The sequence below is a fragment of the Salvelinus alpinus genome, chromosome 29 (assembly GCF_045679555.1).
Source record: "Salvelinus alpinus chromosome 29, SLU_Salpinus.1, whole genome shotgun sequence".
In the NCBI taxonomy this organism is placed as follows: domain Eukaryota; kingdom Metazoa; phylum Chordata; class Actinopteri; order Salmoniformes; family Salmonidae; genus Salvelinus; species Salvelinus alpinus.
In genome coordinates, this window is record NC_092114.1 from 29647430 (window position 1) to 29671661 (window position 24232).

The following is a 24232-nucleotide window of genomic DNA, read 5'->3' on the forward strand; positions in this document are numbered from 1 at the left end:
ATGCTGCCTGAGCACACACAAACCCAAACACACACACTAATGCTGCCTGAGCACACACAAACCCAAACACACACACTAATGCTGCCTGAGCACACACAAACCCAAACACACACACTAATGCTGCCTGAGCACACACAAACCCAACCACACACCACGCTGCCTGAGCACACACAAACCCAACACACACACACTAATGCTGCCTGAGCACACACAAACCCAAACACACACACTAATGCTGCCTGAGCACACACAAACCCAAACACACACACTAATGCTGCCTGAGCACACACAAACCCAAACACACACACTAATGCTGCCTGAGCACACACAAACCCAAACACACACACTAATGCTGCCAGAGCACACACAAACCCAAACACACACACTAATGCTGCCTGAGCACACACAAACCCAAACACACACACTAATGCTGCCTGAGCACACACAAACCCAACCACACACACACTAATGCTGCCTGAGCACACACAAACCCAAACACACACACTAATGCTGCCTGAGCACACACAAACCCAACCACACACACACTAATGCTGCCTGAGCACACACAAACCCAACACACACACACTAATGCTGCCTGAGCACACACAAACCCAAACACACACACTAATGCTGCCTGAGCACACACAAACCCAAACACACACACTAATGCTGCCATGAGCACACACAAACCCAAACACACACACTAATGCTGCCTGAGCACACACAAACCCAAACACACACACTAATGCTGCCTGAGCACACACAAACCCAAACACACACACTAATGCTGCCTGAGCACACACAAACCCAAACACACACACTAATGCTGCCTGAGCACACACAAACCCAAACACACACACTAATGCTGCCTGAGCACACACAAACCCAAACACACACACTAATGCTGCCAGAGCACACACAAACCCAAACACACACACTAATGCTGCCTGAGCACACACAAACCCAAACACACACACTAATGCTGCCTGAGCACACACAAACCCAAACACACACACTAATGCTGCCAGAGCACACACAAACCCAAACACACACACTAATGCTGCCTGAGCACACACAAACCCAAACACACACACTAATGCTGCCTGAGCACACACAAACCCAAACACACACACTAATGCTGCCTGAGCACACACAAACCCAACCACACACACACTAATGCTGCCTGAGCACACACAAACCCAAACACACACACTAATGCTGCCTGAGCACACACAAACCCAAACACACACACTAATGCTGCCTAGAGCACACACAAACCCAAACACACACACTAATGCTGCCTGAGCACACACAAACCCAAACACACACACTAATGCTGCCTGAGCACACACAAACCCAACCACACACACACTAATGCTGCCTGAGCACACACAAACCCAAACACACACACACACACACTAATGCTGCCTGAGCACACACAAACCCAAACACACACACTAATGCTGCCTGAGCTCTGAGACATTTCCCTGATGTGCTTTTGATGTTTTCATCTGCAGGAAAACAAAGTCATCTGTTCCTGACACCAATTTTTAATTTCCCACCACCATTAGGTTTGTTGCTGCTCAACATGAAACACGCCGGCGTAAACAAATGTAGCGTCAAGGACGGAGATAAAATGATGGATGTCTCTAAGAAAGAGGGTCTGGTACTAACATTATGGATGTCTCTAACCAAGAGGGTCTGGTACTAACATTATGGATGTCTCTAAACAAGAGGGTCTGGTACTAACATTATGGATGTCTCTAACCAAGAGGGTCTGGTACCAACATTATGGATGTCTCTAAGAAAGAGGGTCTGGTACTAACATTATGGATGTCTCTCAGAAAGAGGGTCTGGTACTAACATTATGGATGTCTCTAACCAAGAAGGTCTGGTACTAACATTATGGATGTCTCTAACCAAGAGGGTCTGGTACTAACATTATGGATGTCTCTAACCAAGAGGGTCTGGTACTAACATTATGGATGTCTAACCAAGAGGGTCTGGTATTAACATTATGGATGTCTCTAACCAAGAGGGTCTGGTACTAACATTATGGATGTCTAACCAAGAGGGTCTGGTACTAACATTATGGATGTCTCTAACCAAGAGGGTCTGGTACTAACATTATGGATGTCTCTCAGAAAGAGGGTCTGGTACTAACATTATGGATGTCTCTAACCAAGAGGGTCTGGTACTAACATTATGGATGTCTCTAACCAAGAGGGTCTGGTACTAACATTATGGATGTCTCTAAACAAGAGGGTCTGGTACTAACATTATGGATGTCTCTAACCAAGAGAGTCTGGTACTAACATTATGGATGTCTAACCAAGAGGGTCTGGTACTAACATTATGGATGTCTCTAACCAAGAGGGTCTGGTACTAACATTATGGATGTCTCTAAACAAGAGGGTCTGGTACTAACATTATGGATGTCTCTAACCAAGAGGGTCTGGTACCAACATTATGGATGTCTCTAAGAAAGAGGGTCTGGTACTAACATTATGGATGTCTCTCAGAAAGAGGGTCTGGTACTAACATTATGGATGTCTCTAACCAAGAAGGTCTGGTACTAACATTATGGATGTCTCTAACCAAGAGGGTCTGGTACTAACATTATGGATGTCTCTAACCAAGAGGGTCTGGTACTAACATTATGGATGTCTAACCAAGAGGGTCTGGTATTAACATTATGGATGTCTCTAACCAAGAGGGTCTGGTACTAACATTATGGATGTCTAACCAAGAGGGTCTGGTACTAACATTATGGATGTCTCTAACCAAGAGGGTCTGGTACTAACATTATGGATGTCTCTCAGAAAGAGGGTCTGGTACTAACATTATGGATGTCTCTAACCAAGAGGGTCTGGTACTAACATTATGGATGTCTCTAACCAAGAGGGTCTGGTACTAACATTATGGATGTCTCTAAACAAGAGGGTCTGGTACTAACATTATGGATGTCTCTAACCAAGAGAGTCTGGTACTAACATTATGGATGTCTAACCAAGAGGGTCTGGTACTAACATTATGGATGTCTCTAACCAAGAGGGTCTGGTACTAACATTATGGATGTCTCTAAACAAGAGGGTCTGGTACTAACATTATGGATGTCTCTAACCAAGAGGGTCTGGTACCAACATTATGGATGTCTCTAAGAAAGAGGGTCTGGTACTAACATTATGGATGTCTCTCAGAAAGAGGGTCTGGTACTAACATTATGGATGTCTCTAACCAAGAAGGTCTGGTACTAACATTATGGATGTCTCTAACCAAGAGGGTCTGGTACTAACATTATGGATGTCTCTAACCAAGAGGGTCTGGTACTAACATTATGGATGTCTAACCAAGAGGGTCTGGTATTAACATTATGGATGTCTCTAACCAAGAGGGTCTGGTACTAACATTATGGATGTCTAACCAAGAGGGTCTGGTACTAACATTATGGATGTCTCTAACCAAGAGGGTCTGGTACTAACATTATGGATGTCTCTCAGAAAGAGGGTCTGGTACTAACATTATGGATGTCTCTAACCAAGAGGGTCTGGTACTAACATTATGGATGTCTCTAACCAAGAGGGTCTGGTACTAACATTATGGATGTCTCTAAACAAGAGGGTCTGGTACTAACATTATGGATGTCTCTAACCAAGAGAGTCTGGTACTAACATTATGGATGTCTAACCAAGAGGGTCTGGTACTAACATTATGGATGTCTCTAACCAAGAGGGTCTGGTACTAACATTATGGATGTCTCTAAACAAGAGGGTCTGGTACTAACATTATGGATGTCTCGAACCAAGAGGGTCTGGTACTAACATTATGGATGTCTCTAACCAAGAGGGTCTGGTACTAACATTATGGATGTCTCTAACCAAGAGGGTCTGGTACTAACATTATGGATGTCTCTAACCAAGAGGGTCTGGTACCAACATTATGGATGTCTCTAACCAAGAGGGTCTGGTACCAACATTATGGATGTCTCTAAGAAAGAGGGTCTGGTACTAACATTATGGATATCTCTAGGAAAGAGGGTCTGGTACTAACATTATGGATGTCTAACCAAGAAGGTCTGGTACTAACATTATGGATGTCTCTAACCAAGAGGGTCTGGTACTAACATTATGGATGTCTCTAACCAAGAGGGTCTGGTACTAACATTATGGATGTCTCTAACCAAGAGGGTCTGGTACTAACATTATGGATGTCTCTAACCAAGAAGGTCTGGTACTAACATTATGGATGTCTCTAACCAAGAGGGTCGGGTACTAACATTATGGATGTCTCTCAGAAAGAGGGTCTGGTACTAACATTATGGATGTCTCTAACCAACAGGGTCTGGTACTAACATTATGGATGTCTCGAACCAAGAGGGTCTGGTACTAACATTATGGATGTCTCTAACCAAGAGGGTCTGGTACTAACATTATGGATGTCTCTAACCAAGAGGGTCTGGTACTAACATTATGGATGTCTCTAACCAAGAGGGTCTGGTACCAACATTATGGATGTCTCTAACCAAGAGGGTCTGGTACCAACATTATGGATGTCTCTAAGAAAGAGGGTCTGGTACTAACATTATGGATATCTCTAGGAAAGAGGGTCTGGTACTAACATTATGGATGTCTAACCAAGAAGGTCTGGTACTAACATTATGGATGTCTCTAACCAAGAGGGTCTGGTACTAACATTATGGATGTCTCTAACCAAGAGGGTCTGGTACTAACATTATGGATGTCTCTAACCAAGAGGGTCTGGTACTAACATTATGGATGTCTCTAACCAAGAAGGTCTGGTACTAACATTATGGATGTCTCTAACCAAGAGGGTCGGGTACTAACATTATGGATGTCTCTCAGAAAGAGGGTCTGGTACTAACATTATGGATGTCTCTAACCAACAGGGTCTGGTACTAACATTATGGATGTCTCTAACCAAGAGGGTCTGGTACTAACATTATGGATGTCTCTAACCAAGAGGGTCTGGTACTAACATTATGGATGTCTCTAACCAAGAAGGTCTGGTACTAACATTATGGATGTCTCTAACCAAGAGGGTCTGGTACTAACATTATGGATGTCTCTAACCAAGAGGGTCTGGTACTAACATTATGGATGTCTCTAACCAACAGGGTCTGGTACTAACATTATGGATGTCTCTAACCAAGAGAGTCTGGTACTAACATTATGGATGTCTCTAACCAAGAGGGTCTGGTACCAACATTATGGATGTTTTATAGAACGAGGGTCTGGTACTAACATCATGGAAGTCTCTAACCAAGAGGGTCTGGTACTAACATTATGGATGTTTTATAGAACGAGGGTCTGGTACTAACATTATGGATGTCTCTAACCAAGAGGGTCTGGAACTAACATTATGGATGTCTCTAACCAAGAGGGTCTGGTACCAACATTATGGATGTTTTATAGAACGAGGGTCTGGTACTAACATTATGGATGTCTCTAACCAAGAGGGTCTGGTACCAACATTATGGATGTTTTATAGAACGAGGGTCTGGTACTAACATTATGGATGTCTCTAACCAAGAGGGTCTGGAACTAACATTATGGATGTCTCTCAGAAAGAGGGTCTGGTACTAACATTATGGATGTCTAACCAAGAGAGTCTGGTATTAACATTATGGATGTTTTAAAGAAAGAGGGTCTGGTACCAACATTATGGAGGTCTCTAACCAAGAGGGTCTGGTACTAACATTATGAATGTCTCTAACCAAGAGGGTCTGGTACTAACATTATGGATGTCTCTAACCAAGAGGGTCTGGTACTAACATTATGGAGGTCTCTAACCAAGAGGGTCTGGTACTAACATCATGGATGTCTAACCAAGAGGGTCTGGTACTAACATTATGGATGTCTCTAACCAAGAGGGTCTGGTACTAACATTATGGATGTTTTAAAGAAAGAGGGTCTGGTACTAACATTATGGATGTCTCTAAACAAGAGGGTCTGGTACTAACATTATGGATGTCTCTAACCAAGAAGGTCTGGTACTAACATTATGGATGTCTCTAACCAAGAGGGTCGGGTACTAACATTATGGATGTCTCTCAGAAAGAGGGTCTGGTACTAACATTATGGATGTCTCTAACCAACAGGGTCTGGTACTAACATTATGGATGTCTCGAACCAAGAGGGTCTGGTACTAACATTATGGATGTCTCTAACCAAGAGGGTCTGGTACTAACATTATGGATGTCTCTAACCAAGAGGGTCTGGTACTAACATTATGGATGTCTCTAACCAAGAGGGTCTGGTACCAACATTATGGATGTCTCTAACCAAGAGGGTCTGGTACCAACATTATGGATGTCTCTAAGAAAGAGGGTCTGGTACTAACATTATGGATATCTCTAGGAAAGAGGGTCTGGTACTAACATTATGGATGTCTAACCAAGAAGGTCTGGTACTAACATTATGGATGTCTCTAACCAAGAGGGTCTGGTACTAACATTATGGATGTCTCTAACCAAGAGGGTCTGGTACTAACATTATGGATGTCTCTAACCAAGAGGGTCTGGTACTAACATTATGGATGTCTCTAACCAAGAAGGTCTGGTACTAACATTATGGATGTCTCTAACCAAGAGGGTCGGGTACTAACATTATGGATGTCTCTCAGAAAGAGGGTCTGGTACTAACATTATGGATGTCTCTAACCAACAGGGTCTGGTACTAACATTATGGATGTCTCTAACCAAGAGGGTCTGGTACTAACATTATGGATGTCTCTAACCAAGAGGGTCTGGTACTAACATTATGGATGTCTCTAACCAAGAAGGTCTGGTACTAACATTATGGATGTCTCTAACCAAGAGGGTCTGGTACTAACATTATGGATGTCTCTAACCAAGAGGGTCTGGTACTAACATTATGGATGTCTCTAACCAACAGGGTCTGGTACTAACATTATGGATGTCTCTAACCAAGAGAGTCTGGTACTAACATTATGGATGTCTCTAACCAAGAGGGTCTGGTACCAACATTATGGATGTTTTATAGAACGAGGGTCTGGTACTAACATCATGGAAGTCTCTAACCAAGAGGATCTGGTACTAACATTATGGATGTTTTATAGAACGAGGGTCTGGTACTAACATTATGGATGTCTCTAACCAAGAGGGTCTGGAACTAACATTATGGATGTCTCTAACCAAGAGGGTCTGGTACCAACATTATGGATGTTTTATAGAACGAGGGTCTGGTACTAACATTATGGATGTCTCTAACCAAGAGGGTCTGGTACCAACATTATGGATGTTTTATAGAACGAGGGTCTGGTACTAACATTATGGATGTCTCTAACCAAGAGGGTCTGGAACTAACATTATGGATGTCTCTCAGAAAGAGGGTCTGGTACTAACATTATGGATGTCTAACCAAGAGAGTCTGGTATTAACATTATGGATGTTTTAAAGAAAGAGGGTCTGGTACCAACATTATGGAGGTCTCTAACCAAGAGGGTCTGGTACTAACATTATGAATGTCTCTAACCAAGAGGGTCTGGTACTAACATTATGGATGTCTCTAACCAAGAGGGTCTGGTACTAACATTATGGAGGTCTCTAACCAAGAGGGTCTGGTACTAACATCATGGATGTCTAACCAAGAGGGTCTGGTACTAACATTATGGATGTCTCTAACCAAGAGGGTCTGGTACTAACATTATGGATGTTTTAAAGAAAGAGGGTCTGGTACTAACATTATGGATGTCTCTAAACAAGAGGGTCTGGTACTAACATTATGGATGTCTCTAACCAAGAGGGTCTGGTACTAACATTATGGATGTCTCTAACCAAGAGGGTCTGGTACTAACATTATGGATGTTTTAAAGAAAGAGGGTCTGGTACTAACATTATGGATGTCTCTAAACAAGAGGGTCTGGTACTAACATTATGGATGTCTCTAACCAAGAGGGTCTGGTACTAACATTATGGATGTCTCGAACCAAGAGGGTCTGGTACTAACATTATGGATGTTTTAAAGAAAGAGGGTCTGGTACTAACATTATGGATGTCTCTAAACAAGAGGGTCTGGTACTAACATTATGGATGTCTCTAACCAAGATGGTCTGGTACTAACATTATGGATGTCTCTAACCAAGAGGGTCTGGTACTAACATTACGGATGTCTAACCAAGAGGGTCTGGTACTAACATTATGCATGTCTCTAACCAAGAGGGTCTGGTACTAACATTATGGATGTCTCTAACCAAGAGGGTCTGGTACTAACATTATGGATGTCTCTAACCAAGAGGGTCTGGTACTAACATTATGGATGTCTCTAACCAAGAGGGTCTGGTACTAACATTATGGATGTCTCTAACCAAGAGGGTCTGGTACTAACATTATGGATGTCTCTAACCAAGAGGGTCTGGTACTAACATTACGGATGTCTCTAACCAAGAGGGTCTGGTACTAACATTACGGATGTCTAACCAAGAGGGTCTGGTACTAACATTATGGATGTCTCTAACCAAGAGGGTCTGGTACTAACATTATGGATGTCTAACCAAGAGGGTCTGGTACTAACATTATGGATGTCTCTAACAAAGAGGGTCTGGTACTAACATTATGGATGTCTCTAAGAAAGAGGGTCTGGTACTAACATTATGGATGTCTCTAAGAAAGAGGGTCTGGTACTAACATTATGGATGTCTCTAACCAAGAGGGTCTGGTACTAACATTATGGATGTCTCTAACCAAGAGGGTCTGGTACCAACATTATGGATGTTTTATAGAACGAGGGTCTGGTACTAACATCATGGAAGTCTCTAACCAAGAGGGTCTGGTACTAACATTATGGATGTTTTATAGAACGAGGGTCTGGTACTAACATTATGGATGTCTCTAACCAAGAGGGTCTGGTACCAACATTATGGATGTTTTATAGAACGAGGGTCTGGTACTAACATTATGGATGTCTCTAACCAAGAGGGTCTGGTACCAACATTATGGATGTTTTATAGAACGAGGGTCTGGTACTAACATTATGGATGTCTCTAACCAAGAGGGTCTGGAACTAACATTATGGATGTTTTATAGAACGAGGGTCTGGTACTAACATTATGGATGTCTCTAACCAAGAGGGTCTGGAACTAACATTATGGATGTCTCTCAGAAAGAGGGTCTGGTACTAACATTATGGATGTCTCTAAACAAGAGGGTCTGGTACTAACATCATGGATGTCTAACCAAGAGGGTCTGGTACTAACATTATGGATGTCTCTAAACAAGAGGGTCTGGTACTAACATTATGGATGTCTCTCAGAAAGAGGGTCTGGTACTAACATTATGGATGTCTAACCAAGAGAGTCTGGTATTAACATTATGGATGTTTTAAAGAAAGAGGGTCTGGTACCAACATTATGGAGGTCTCTAACCAAGAGGGTCTGGTACTAACATTATGAATGTCTCTAACCAAGAGGGTCTGGTACTAACATTATGGAGGTCTCTAACCAAGAGGGTCTGGTACTAACATTATGGATGTCTCTAACCAAGAGGGTCTGGTACTAACATTATGAATGTCTCTAACCAAGAAGGTCTGGTACTAACATTATGGATGTCTCTAACCAAGAGGGTCTGGTACTAACATTATGGATGTCTCTAAACAAGAGGGTCTGGTACTAACATCATGGATGTCTAACCAAGAGGGTCTGGTACTAACATTATGGATGTCTCTAACCAAGAGGGTCTGGTACTAACATTATGGATGTTTTAAAGAAAGAGGGTCTGGTACTAACATTATGGATGTCTCTAAACAAGAGGGTCTGGTACTAACATTATGGATGTCTCTAACCAAGAGGGTCTGGTACTAACATTATGGATGTCTCTAACCAAGAGGGTCTGGTACTAACATTATGGATGTTTTAAAGAAAGAGGGTCTGGTACTAACATTATGGATGTCTCTAAACAAGAGGGTCTGGTACTAACATTATGGATGTCTCTAACCAAGAGGGTCTGGTACTAACATTATGGATGTCTCGAACCAAGAGGGTCTGGTACTAACATTATGGATGTTTTAAAGAAAGAGGGTCTGGTACTAACATTATGGTTGTCTCTAAACAAGAGGGTCTGGTACTAACATTATGGATGTCTCTAACCAAGAGGGTCTGGTACTAACATTATGGATGTCTCTAACCAAGAGGGTCTGGTACTAACATTACGGATGTCTAACCAAGAGGGTCTGGTACTAACATTATGCATGTCTCTAACCAAGAGGGTCTGGTACTAACATTATGGATGTCTCTAACCAAGAGGGTCTGGTACTAACATTATGGATGTCTCTAACCAAGAGGGTCTGGTACTAACATTACGGATGTCTCTAACCAAGAGGGTCTGGTACTAACATTATGGATGTCTAACCAAGAGGGTCTGGTACTAACATTATGGATGTCTCTAACCAAGAGGGTCTGGTACTAACATTATGGATGTTTTAAAGAAAGAGGGTCTGGTACTAACATTATGGATGTCTCTAAACAAGAGGGTCTGGTACTAACATTATGGATGTCTCTAACCAAGAGGGTCTGGTACTAACATTATGGATGTCTCGAACCAAGAGGGTCTGGTACTAACATTATGGATGTTTTAAAGAAAGAGGGTCTGGTACTAACATTATGGATGTCTCTAAACAAGAGGGTCTGGTACTAACATTATGGATGTCTCTAACCAAGATGGTCTGGTACTAACATTATGGATGTCTCTAACCAAGAGGGTCTGGTACTAACATTACGGATGTCTAACCAAGAGGGTCTGGTACTAACATTATGCATGTCTCTAACCAAGAGGGTCTGGTACTAACATTACGGATGTCTAACCAAGAGGGTCTGGTACTAACATTATGCATGTCTCTAACCAAGAGGGTCTGGTACTAACATTACGGATGTCTCTAACCAAGAGGGTCTGGTACTAACATTACGGATGTCTAACCAAGAGGGTCTGGTACTAACATTATGGATGTCTCTAACCAAGAGGGTCTGGTACTAACATTATGGATGTCTAACCAAGAGGGTCTGGTACTAACATTATGGATGTCTCTAACCAAGAGGGTCTGGTACTAACATTATGGATGTCTCTAAGAAAGAGGGTCTGGTACTAACATTATGGATGTCTCTAAGAAAGAGGGTCTGGTACTAACATTATGGATGTCTCTAACCAAGAGGGTCTGGTACTAACATTATGGATGTCTCTAACCAAGAGGGTCTGGTACCAACATTATGGATGTTTTATAGAACGAGGGTCTGGTACTAACATCATGGAAGTCTCTAACCAAGAGGGTCTGGTACTAACATTATGGATGTTTTATAGAACGAGGGTCTGGTACTAACATTATGGATGTCTCTAACCAAGAGGGTCTGGTACCAACATTATGGATGTTTTATAGAACGAGGGTCTGGTACTAACATTATGGATGTCTCTAACCAAGAGGGTCTGGTACCAACATTATGGATGTTTTATAGAACGAGGGTCTGGTACTAACATTATGGATGTCTCTAACCAAGAGGGTCTGGAACTAACATTATGGATGTTTTATAGAACGAGGGTCTGGTACTAACATTATGGATGTCTCTAACCAAGAGGGTCTGGAACTAACATTATGGATGTCTCTCAGAAAGAGGGTCTGGTACTAACATTATGGATGTCTCTAAACAAGAGGGTCTGGTACTAACATCATGGATGTCTAACCAAGAGGGTCTGGTACTAACATTATGGATGTCTCTAAACAAGAGGGTCTGGTACTAACATTATGGATGTCTCTCAGAAAGAGGGTCTGGTACTAACATTATGGATGTCTAACCAAGAGAGTCTGGTATTAACATTATGGATGTTTTAAAGAAAGAGGGTCTGGTACCAACATTATGGAGGTCTCTAACCAAGAGGGTCTGGTACTAACATTATGAATGTCTCTAACCAAGAGGGTCTGGTACTAACATTATGGAGGTCTCTAACCAAGAGGGTCTGGTACTAACATTATGGATGTCTCTAACCAAGAGGGTCTGGTACTAACATTATGAATGTCTCTAACCAAGAAGGTCTGGTACTAACATTATGGATGTCTCTAACCAAGAGGGTCTGGTACTAACATTATGGATGTCTCTAAACAAGAGGGTCTGGTACTAACATCATGGATGTCTAACCAAGAGGGTCTGGTACTAACATTATGGATGTCTCTAACCAAGAGGGTCTGGTACTAACATTATGGATGTTTTAAAGAAAGAGGGTCTGGTACTAACATTATGGATGTCTCTAAACAAGAGGGTCTGGTACTAACATTATGGATGTCTCTAACCAAGAGGGTCTGGTACTAACATTATGGATGTCTCTAACCAAGAGGGTCTGGTACTAACATTATGGATGTTTTAAAGAAAGAGGGTCTGGTACTAACATTATGGATGTCTCTAAACAAGAGGGTCTGGTACTAACATTATGGATGTCTCTAACCAAGAGGGTCTGGTACTAACATTATGGATGTCTCGAACCAAGAGGGTCTGGTACTAACATTATGGATGTTTTAAAGAAAGAGGGTCTGGTACTAACATTATGGTTGTCTCTAAACAAGAGGGTCTGGTACTAACATTATGGATGTCTCTAACCAAGAGGGTCTGGTACTAACATTATGGATGTCTCTAACCAAGAGGGTCTGGTACTAACATTACGGATGTCTAACCAAGAGGGTCTGGTACTAACATTATGCATGTCTCTAACCAAGAGGGTCTGGTACTAACATTATGGATGTCTCTAACCAAGAGGGTCTGGTACTAACATTATGGATGTCTCTAACCAAGAGGGTCTGGTACTAACATTACGGATGTCTCTAACCAAGAGGGTCTGGTACTAACATTATGGATGTCTAACCAAGAGGGTCTGTTACTAACATTATGGATGTCTCTAACCAAGAGGGTCTGGTACTAACATTATGGATGTTTTAAAGAAAGAGGGTCTGGTACTAACATTATGGATGTCTCTAAACAAGAGGGTCTGGTACTAACATTATGGATGTCTCTAACCAAGAGGGTCTGGTACTAACATTATGGATGTCTCGAACCAAGAGGGTCTGGTACTAACATTATGGATGTTTTAAAGAAAGAGGGTCTGGTACTAACATTATGGATGTCTCTAAACAAGAGGGTCTGGTACTAACATTATGGATGTCTCTAACCAAGATGGTCTGGTACTAACATTATGGATGTCTCTAACCAAGAGGGTCTGGTACTAACATTACGGATGTCTAACCAAGAGGGTCTGGTACTAACATTATGCATGTCTCTAACCAAGAGGGTCTGGTACTAACATTATGGATGTCTCTAACCAAGAGGGTCTGGTACTAACATTATGGATGTCTCTAACCAAGAGGGTCTGGTACTAACATTATGGATGTCTCTAACCAAGAGGGTCTGGTACTAACATTATGGATGTCTCTAACCAAGAGGGTCTGGTACTAACATTATGGATGTCTCTAACCAAGAGGGTCTGGTACTAACATTACGGATGTCTCTAACCAAGAGGGTCTGGTACTAACATTACGGATGTCTAACCAAGAGGGTCTGGTACTAACATTATGGATGTCTCTAACCAAGAGGGTCTGGTACTAACATTATGGATGTCTAACCAAGAGGGTCTGGTACTAACATTATGGATGTCTCTAACCAAGAGGGTCTGGTACTAACATTATGGATGTCTCTAAGAAAGAGGGTCTGGTACTAACATTATGGATGTCTCTAAGAAAGAGGGTCTGGTACTAACATTATGGATGTCTCTAACCAAGAGGGTCTGGTACTAACATTATGGATGTCTCTAACCAAGAGGGTCTGGTACCAACATTATGGATGTTTTATAGAACGAGGGTCTGGTACTAACATCATGGAAGTCTCTAACCAAGAGGGTCTGGTACTAACATTATGGATGTTTTATAGAACGAGGGTCTGGTACTAACATTATGGATGTCTCTAACCAAGAGGGTCTGGTACCAACATTATGGATGTTTTATAGAACGAGGGTCTGGTACTAACATTATGGATGTCTCTAACCAAGAGGGTCTGGTACCAACATTATGGATGTTTTATAGAACGAGGGTCTGGTACTAACATTATGGATGTCTCTAACCAAGAGGGTCTGGAACTAACATTATGGATGTTTTATAGAACGAGGGTCTGGTACTAACATTATGGATGTCTCTAACCAAGAGGGTCTGGAACTAACATTATGGATGTCTCTCAGAAAGAGGGTCTGGTACTAACATTATGGATGTCTCTAAACAAGAGGGTCTGGTACTAACATCATGGATGTCTAACCAAGAGGGTCTGGTACTAACATTATGGATGTCTCTAAACAAGAGGGTCTGGTACTAACATTATGGATGTCTCTCAGAAAGAGGGTCTGGTACTAACATTATGGATGTCTAACCAAGAGAGTCTGGTATTAACATTATGGATGTTTTAAAGAAAGAGGGTCTGGTACCAACATTATGGAGGTCTCTAACCAAGAGGGTCTGGTACTAACATTATGAATGTCTCTAACCAAGAGGGTCTGGTACTAACATTATGGAGGTCTCTAACCAAGAGGGTCTGGTACTAACATTATGGATGTCTCTAACCAAGAGGGTCTGGTACTAACATTATGAATGTCTCTAACCAAGAAGGTCTGGTACTAACATTATGGATGTCTCTAACCAAGAGGGTCTGGTACTAACATTATGGATGTCTCTAAACAAGAGGGTCTGGTACTAACATCATGGATGTCTAACCTAGAGGGTCTGGTACTAACATTATGGATGTCTCTAACCAAGAGGGTCTGGTACTAACATTATGGATGTTTTAAAGAAAGAGGGTCTGGTACTAACATTATGGATGTCTCTAAACAAGAGGGTCTGGTACTAACATTATGGATGTCTCTAACCAAGAGGGTCTGGTACTAACATTATGGATGTCTCTAACCAAGAGGGTCTGGTACTAACATTATGGATGTTTTAAAGAAAGAGGGTCTGGTACTAACATTATGGATGTCTCTAAACAAGAGGGTCTGGTACTAACATTATGGATGTCTCTAACCAAGAGGGTCTGGTACTAACATTATGGATGTCTCGAACCAAGAGGGTCTGGTACTAACATTATGGATGTTTTAAAGAAAGAGGGTCTGGTACTAACATTATGGTTGTCTCTAAACAAGAGGGTCTGGTACTAACATTATGGATGTCTCTAACCAAGAGGGTCTGGTACTAACATTATGGATGTCTCTAACCAAGAGGGTCTGGTACTAACATTACAGATGTCTAACCAAGAGGGTCTGGTACTAACATTATGCATGTCTCTAACCAAGAGGGTCTGGTACTAACATTATGGATGTCTCTAACCAAGAGGGTCTGGTACTAACATTATGGATGTCTCTAACCAAGAGGGTCTGGTACTAACATTACGGATGTCTCTAACCAAGAGGGTCTGGTACTAACATTACGGATGTCTAACCAAGAGGGTCTGGTACTAACATTATGGATGTCTCTAACCAAGAGGGTCTGGTACTAACATTATGGATGTCTAACCAAGAGGGTCTGGTACTAACATTATGGATGTCTCTAACCAAGAGGGTCTGGTACTAACATTATGGATGTCTCTAAGAAAGAGGGTCTGGTACTAACATTATGGATGTCTCTAAGAAAGAGGGTCTGGTACTAACATTATGGATGTCTCTAACCAAGAGGGTCTGGTACTAACATTATGGATGTCTCTAACCAAGAGGGTCTGGTACCAACATTATGGATGTTTTATAGAACGAGGGTCTGGTACTAACATCATGGAAGTCTCTAACCAAGAGGGTCTGGTACTAACATTATGGATGTTTTATAGAACGAGGGTCTGGTACTAACATTATGGATGTCTCTAACCAAGAGGGTCTGGTACCAACATTATGGATGTTTTATAGAACGAGGGTCTGGTACTAACATCATGGAAGTCTCTAACCAAGAGGGTCTGGTACTAACATTATGGATGTTTTATAGAACGAGGGTCTGGTACTAACATTATGGATGTCTCTAACCAAGAGGGTCTGGTACCAACATTATGGATGTTTTATAGAACGAGGGTCTGGTACTAACATTATGGATGTCTCTAACCAAGAGGGTCTGGAACTAACATTATGGATGTTTTATAGAACGAGGGTCTGGTACTAACATTATGGATGTCTCTAACCAAGAGGGTCTGGAACTAACATTATGGATGTCTCTCAGAAAGAGGGTCTGGTACTAACATTATGGATGTCTAACCAAGAGAGTCTGGTATTAACATTATGGATGTTTTAAAGAAAGAAGGTCTGGTACCAACATTATGGAGGTCTCTAACCAAGAGGGTATGGTACTAACATTATGAATGTCTCTAACCAAGAGGGTCTGGTACTAACATTATGAATGTCTCTAACCAAGAGGGTCTGGTACTAACATTATGGAGGTCTCTAACCAAGAGGGTCTGGTACTAACATTATGGATGTCTCTAACCAAGAGGGTCTGGTACTAACATTATGAATGTCTCTAACCAAGAAGGTCTGGTACTAACATTATGGATGTCTCTAACCAAGAGGGTCTGGTACTAACATTATGGATGTCTCTAAACAAGAGGGTCTGGTACTAACATCATGGATGTCTAACCAAGAGGGTCTGGTACTAACATTATGGATGTCTCTAAACAAGAGGGTCTGGTACTAACATTATGGATGTCTCTCAGAAAGAGGGTCTGGTACTAACATTATGGATGTCTAACCAAGAGAGTCTGGTATTAACATTATGGATGTTTTAAAGAAAGAGGGTCTGGTACCAACATTATGGAGGTCTCTAACCAAGAGGGTCTGGTACTAACATTATGAATGTCTCTAACCAAGAGGGTCTGGTACTAACATTATGGAGGTCTCTAACCAAGAGGGTCTGGTACTAACATTATGGATGTCTCTAACCAAGAGGGTCTGGTACTAACATTATGAATGTCTCTAACCAAGAAGGTCTGGTACTAACATTATGGATGTCTCTAACCAAGAGGGTCTGGTACTAACATTATGGATGTCTCTAAACAAGAGGGTCTGGTACTAACATCATGGATGTCTAACCAAGAGGGTCTGGTACTAACATTATGGATGTCTCTAACCAAGAGGGTCTGGTACTACCATTATGGATGTTTTAAAGAAAGAGGGTCTGGTACTAACATTATGGATGTCTCTAAACAAGAGGGTCTGGTACTAACATTATGGATGTCTCTAACCAAGAGGGTCTGGTACTAACATTATGGATGTCTCTAACCAAGAGGGTCTGGTACTAACATTATGGATGTTTTAAAGAAAGAGGGTCTGGTACTAACATTATGGATGTCTCTAAACAAGAGGGGCTGGTACTAACATTATGGATGTCTCTAACCAAGAGGGTCTGGTACTAACATTATGGATGTCTCGAACCAAGAGGGTCTGGTACTAACATTATGGATGTTTTAAAGAAAGAGGGTCTGGTACTAACATTATGGATGTCTCTAAACAAGAGGGTCTGGTACTAACCTTATGGATGTCTCTAACCAAGAGGGTCTGGTACTAACATTATGGATGTCTCTAACCAAGAGGGTCTGGTACTAACATTACGGATGTCTAACCAAGAGGGTCTGGTACTAACATTATGCATGTCTCTAACCAAGAGGGTCTGGTACTAACATTATGGATGTCTCTAACCAAGAGGGTCTGGTACTAACATTATGGATGTCTCTAACCAAGAGGGTCTGGTACTAACATTACGGATGTCTCTAACCAAGAGGGTCTGGTACTAACATTACGGATGTCTAACCAAGAGGGTCTGGTACTAACATTATGGATGTCTAACCAAGAGGGTCTGGTACTAACATTATGGATGTCTAACCAAGAGGGTCTGGTACTAACATTATGGATGTCTCTAACCAAGAGGGTCTGGTACTAACATTATGGATGTCTCTAAGAAAGAGGGTCTGGTACTAACATTATGGATGTCTCTAAGAAAGAGGGTCTGGTACTAACATTATGGATGTCTCTAAGAAAGAGGGTCTGGTACTAACATTATGGATGTCTCTAAGAAAGAGGGTCTGGTACTAACATTATGGATGTCTCTAACCAAGAGGGTCTGGTACTAACATTATGGATGTCTCTAACCAAGAGGGTCTGGTACTAACATTATGGATGTCTCTAACCAAGAGGGTCTGGTACTAACATTATGGATGTCTCTAACCAAGAGGGTCTGGTACTAACATTATGGATGTCTCTAACCAAGAGGGTCTGGTACTAACATTATGGATGTCTCTAAGAAAGAGGGTCTGGTACTAACATTATGGATGTCTCTAAGAAAGAGGGTCTGGTACTAACATTATGGATGTCTCTAAGAAAGAGGGTCTGGTACTATCATTATGGATGTCTCTAACCAAGAGGGTCTGGTACTATCATTATGGATGTCTCTCAGAAAGAGGGTCTGGTACTATCATTATGGATGTCTCTAACCAAGAGGGTCTGGTACTTATGGCAGGGCTCTACGCTAACTTTGTTCCCAAGGAGTAAATGCTCTCCTAAATGAAAAAATGTAGGAGCACACAAAGAAATTCAGGAGCACAGTGAAAAATGTAACACAGAGTTTATTAAGAAACAATTTATTACATACATATTTATACTGCGTGTGTGAGTGTGTGTGCGTGTACTAAGGGACACACATCTGTGTAACAGCACATACCACCAATATCACACATTGACCCATGTCTACTAGACGCAAAGAACTTCAGTTGTCCAGCTGCTTTTGTATGTTGGCCGTCTGGCACGCTTAGAGGTCAGCCAGCGGTCCACGGCAGGAGTGGGATCCAACTCCTCGACAGGAGGCCCCTCCAGGCTGATCGTCATCAGGTCTTCGGTGGTGGAGACCCCAACTCCTCGACAGGAGGCCCCTCCAGGCTGATCGTCATCAGGTCTTCGGTGGTGGAGACCCCAACTCCTCGACAGGAGGCCCCTCCAGGCTGATCGTCATCAGGTCTTCGGTGGTGGAGACCCCAACTCCTCGACAGGAGGCCCCTCCAGGCTGATCGTCATCAGGTCTTCGGTGGTGGAGACCCCAACTCCTCGACAGGAGGCCCCTCCAGGCTGATCGTCATCAGGTCTTCGGTGGTGGAGACCCCAAGGCAGCTTCTTGTCGAATTCTTAATCCGGTAGAGAAGCCGCACTCACACTGGGCGGCTGAAATGGGCAGCACCAGCATAAACTGCACCAACCCCAGTATGTTCTAGGGAAAAGATTATATCTTTCAATTCCATTTAGACCCTTACCATTAACTTATCAAAACCAACCATAGGATACCATACATAATCACTCAGGACTGTTAGCCTACCTTGTAATCGTGCCTGTCAACATGGTCTCCCACAGGCCACTGTAGGACTTGTCCTTGAAACTGTGTCTGACCAGGATGTCCAGCCTCTGCCACTCATCCTGGGTTACAGCCGTGTTGCACCCTGATCTGTAGGATTGAACAGAGCAAGTGAATTTGCAAATATGCCAACATAACATTGTCTCATATGGCAATGCAGTGTCAAATACATTCTTACCTCTCTAGAGGCTCCTTGAAATGCCTCATCAGGTCTGCCACACCATCATCGCCAAAGGTGAGAAGGCTGGTCTTCTGGCCATGTGTCAGGGTTTAGCACTCTGAAAGACTCCACTGGGATCTGGACACTCTCATCCTTCAGCAAACCACCAAACCTGGCTTTGAGATCATCCACGCCCATGTTGATGGCCGCCTCCATGTGCTGCTTCAGCTGGGGATTGGTGAGGTCCGTGAAGCCTTTCAGATTCCCCTTCAGTGTTATTCCCTTTAACAGAAATAACACACACACACAATGAAATGTCTGGCCATTTGTCTGTCTCCCATAAAAAAAATGTAAAGACTTCTCCACTGCATTTCCCTCCTTATCCTCAAATCGTTTTATTGGGCAACGAATACATTGATTCTCACACTGAGAATCTGTCTTAATTATCGATTTTAATAATCGATTTCTCTTATATCCTAACAAGCTCTCATCCTAACACACCTGGAATCTCCTCTCATCACCCTGCTCCTGAGCAAGCATGGTCTGGATCTTCTCCAACATGCCTCCTGCCTTTGCCCGAAGCTTTAGTGCTTCCAGTCTGGTCACTGTCTTCCTCAACTCTGATGTGGCTTGGGGGAGGATCAGGTCATTCCTTTGCAGGGTGAGGCTAAGTGAGGATAGCTCCTCAAACATGTCTGAAAGAAAATGGCAGAATACACAAAAGAGTGCATTCACCATTTCCCACTTTATCGGTTAAGTAGTGAGTAAATAAACTGTCACCTGTCAATTACTTAATTCTGAAAGTTCATTTGAGTCTTGAACCTATTTTTTATTTTTTTTTAACTAGTTTCCTGTGTAAAAGTGACCTTCTTTTCCCACCCTTGAACTTCCGCTGTTGTTGATGCTACGGCCAGGTGTTCCATGTGCTGCAGAACAACGGAGTACTGAACTTCGTCAGTGGCAAGGTCCTTGTCTTGTCCATGCCATAGGAACACTTTGAGGGCTCTGTGGACATGGGGGATCCAGCGAGTTCCCTTGACGCTAGACGGTGTGCAAATATCCACACCGAGCTCATGCCCGAGAACACAGATCTCTCATTTGGATTTTCCGCTGAAGTGATACGTCTTCCATATCAGATTCAGAAGATGGTACACGACAGACACCGTTGGCTCTTTCTTCTGAATGGTCAGTAGTTCCAGCTCTAGTCTGTGAAAGTCAGAACAGAATCTTCCAAACAATTCACCATCTCCTTCCCCCCCTGTCTCTTGTGCCAACAGAAAACAATAATTCTGTGGTATTTACCATTCCAGCACTTAGCGCACGCACACAGACACACACACAGTATTGTTTAACATTCTCTGCTAGCAAATAAAACAAAATTATAGATAATTTATTAGTTACAAACCTATGTGGCATACAGTGGATTGGGATTATATGCCCCCCTGCCTCTCTCTGCAGGTGGGCAATCACTCCCCCACGGTGGCCCATGTTCACGGAGGCACCATCTGCCCCGAAGGAGATGCCCCTCTTCATCCATGACCCTCCATCCTCCTCTGGGCAAACAGCACGAAATGTGGCCTTGGTGGCATCCAAAACACATCGAATGACAACACAAAAAAACAATTACACAAAAGTATTTCTGACAAACTAAATTATCTCCATTATGAATAATGATTCAACTTTACACAATAATAAAGCCTATAAAGAGGAACAACTTACCAATGGCATGAGAGTGCTCAAGTGTCTGTTGTCCGACCAGGAGATTGACTGGCTTCCCATCCTCCAACAAGCGCACGTAGACAATCTCGCATTCGGTGTTGGATATATCAGTGTCTCCGTCTATTAGAACGGCAAGATACATCGCGGCTTTCAGCTTCGCTGACAGGCTCTCTCATTATGTCAGCAATTTGACCGATCATCTCCGCACATTTTACATCATTGTCGTATGTGGGATTAATGTCAACTCCGTTTTTGTGGTGGAGTCTGATAAGCAGCCCAAATTTGACGAAAGTTTCTTCTTCTTTCGCAATGAAGTATGCCATGTTTATCTTTATTTTCAGCTGCCTCCTCTTCTCCTCCGCAGACAGCAGCACTTGCCTCCTCAAGGCTGCTGACACCGTGCCTGATGGCTTCTCCTGTCTCAACAGGTACAGATCTCGGCACTGGATATGCCGCCACGAGATGTTATGTTTCGCTACGCAATCTCTTTTCAGATGCGGGTTTCCTGACACGAAGGACGAGTTGCCCGCCTGTTTCTGCCCTCTACAATATTTGCAGAACATGACGTTGTATTCGAACTCTAGCCATGGGAACATTTTGAGCCAATCTATATGTTCTACCTCCACCGGCTACAGTGGACGTTGAAGTGACAGCTGGGGGCACCGTAGCTTCGCTAACGTTGTTCTCAGCATCCCTAACGTTAGCCGCCATGTCAACGTTAGCCACCTCAGGTAAACCTTGTGAAGAGGCTTCATTAGTTGAATCTTGCGAATCCCCCTCGCCGGATTCCTCTTTCTCCTCGTCTCTTTTTCGCTTAAAATAAAATTGAATGGGCTTCATTTTTAGCGATGTCTGCACGTTAACTTATAGCCTATACCAATACTATTTTCCAGTGTTGTTCACCTTTCTCTCTCTGACTGGACTGCGTCATCACAGAAAACTCTACTGTGGTTGGCGCATGCCGCTTGTGGAATGTGGGACTTGTAGTTTTTAAACAATTAGCAGCGGGGGAAAAATAGATTACGGTAAATTGTAATCTTTAATCGCACACACTGCTCTTAATTTTTTTTTCTCGGTTCGTACATACCTATTTTTAGGGGCAAATGCGAGTGAAATACTCGCACTGTAGAGCCCTGTATGGATGTCTCTAAGAAAAGAAAGAGGGTCTAGTACTAACACTATGGATGTCTCTAAGAAAAGAAAGAGGGTCTAGTACTAACACTATGGATGTCTCTAACCAAGAGGGTCTGGTACTAACATTATGGATGTCTCTAACCAAGGGGGTCTGGTACCAACATTATGGATGTCTCCAAGTAAGAGGGTCTGGTACTAACATTATGGATGTCTCTAACCAAGAGGGTCTGGTACCAACATTATGGATGTCTCTAACCAAGAGGGTCTGGTACTAACATTATGGATGTCTCTAACCAAGAGGGTCGGATACTAACATTACGGATGTCTCTAACCAAGAGGGTCTGGTACTAACATTATGGATGTCTCTAACCAAGAAGGTCTGGTACTAACATTATGGATGTCTCTAAACAAGAGGGTCTGGTACTAACATTATGGATGTCTCTAACCAAGAGGGTCTGGTACTAACATTATGGATGTCTCTAACCAAGAGGGTCTGGTACTAACATTATGGATGTCTCTAACCAAGAGGGTCTGGTACTAACATTATGGATGTCTAACCAAGAGGGTCTGGTACTAACATTATGGATGTCTCTAACCAAGAGGGTCTGGTACTAACATTATGGATGTCTCTAACCAAGAGGGTCTGGTACTAACATTATGGATGTCTCTAACCAAGAGGGTCTGGTACTAACATTATGGATGTCTCTAAACAAGAGGGTCTGGTACTAACATTATGGATGTCTCTAAACAAGAGGGTCTGGTACTAACATTATGGATGTCTCTAACCAAGAGGGTCTGGTACTAACATTATGGATGTCTCTAAGAAAGAGGGTCTGGTATTAACATTATGGATGTCTCTAACCAAGAGGGTCTGGTACTAACATTATGGATGTCTCTAACCAAGAGGGTCTGGTACTAACATTATGGATGTCTCTAACCAAGAGGGTCTGGTACTAACATTATGGATGTCTCTAACCAAGAGGGTCTGGTACTAACATTATGGATGTCTAACCAAGAGGGTCTGGTACTAACATTATGGATGTCTCTAACCAAGAGGGTCTGGTACTAACATTATGGATGTCTAACCAAGAGGGTCTGGTACCAACATTATGGATGTCTCTAACCAAGAGGGTCTGGTACCAACATTATGGATGTCTCTAACCAAGAGGGTCTGGTACTAACATTATGGATGTCTAACCAAGAGGGTCTGGTACTATCATTATGGATGTCTCTAACCAAGAGGGTCTGGTACTATCATTATGGATGTCTAACCAAGAGGGTCTGGTACTAACATTATGGATGTCTCTAACCAAGAGGGTCTGGTACTAACATTATGGATGGTCTACTCTGGATCACCTGGTAGTAGAACATACATTATGAATCTGCAAAAAGACATATGATCGTTGGAGTTGGTCTATATAGTATTTATAATACTCACAAGGTTAATGTAATAGAGATTTCTGAGAATAATATAGAATAGAATAGAATAGAAAAAAATAAAATAGAATACATATCACACTCATACACACAGGGGATAGGATGGAAGCAGCACAGGATCAGCCGCAGAGCACAAGAGCACTGTTCAGTTGTGGAACCTATTGAGGCTTTCTAAAGACTAGTGCAGAATGTCTATCTTCTCATGACACTCTCCAGATATTGATTATCAGTTGACATGAAGCACCTGCCACACAAACGGGTCCTAACCTCCTTTGATTGTCATTGATTTCCATTCAAAATCTATCCGACCCTCCTGGACGTGCATAGAGAGGAGAGGTTATTGAGTTGTGTTAGCGAGGATTTATCTCATAAT

General features: G+C 42.5%; 1 protein-coding gene across 1 annotated transcript in view; it reads right to left on the reverse strand.

Moving 5' to 3' along the window:
* LOC139558456 (retinoic acid receptor alpha-A-like) overlaps window positions 1–24232 on the reverse strand; it is a 149626-nt gene that overhangs the window by 31471 nt on the left and 93923 nt on the right. The window lies entirely within an intron of this gene.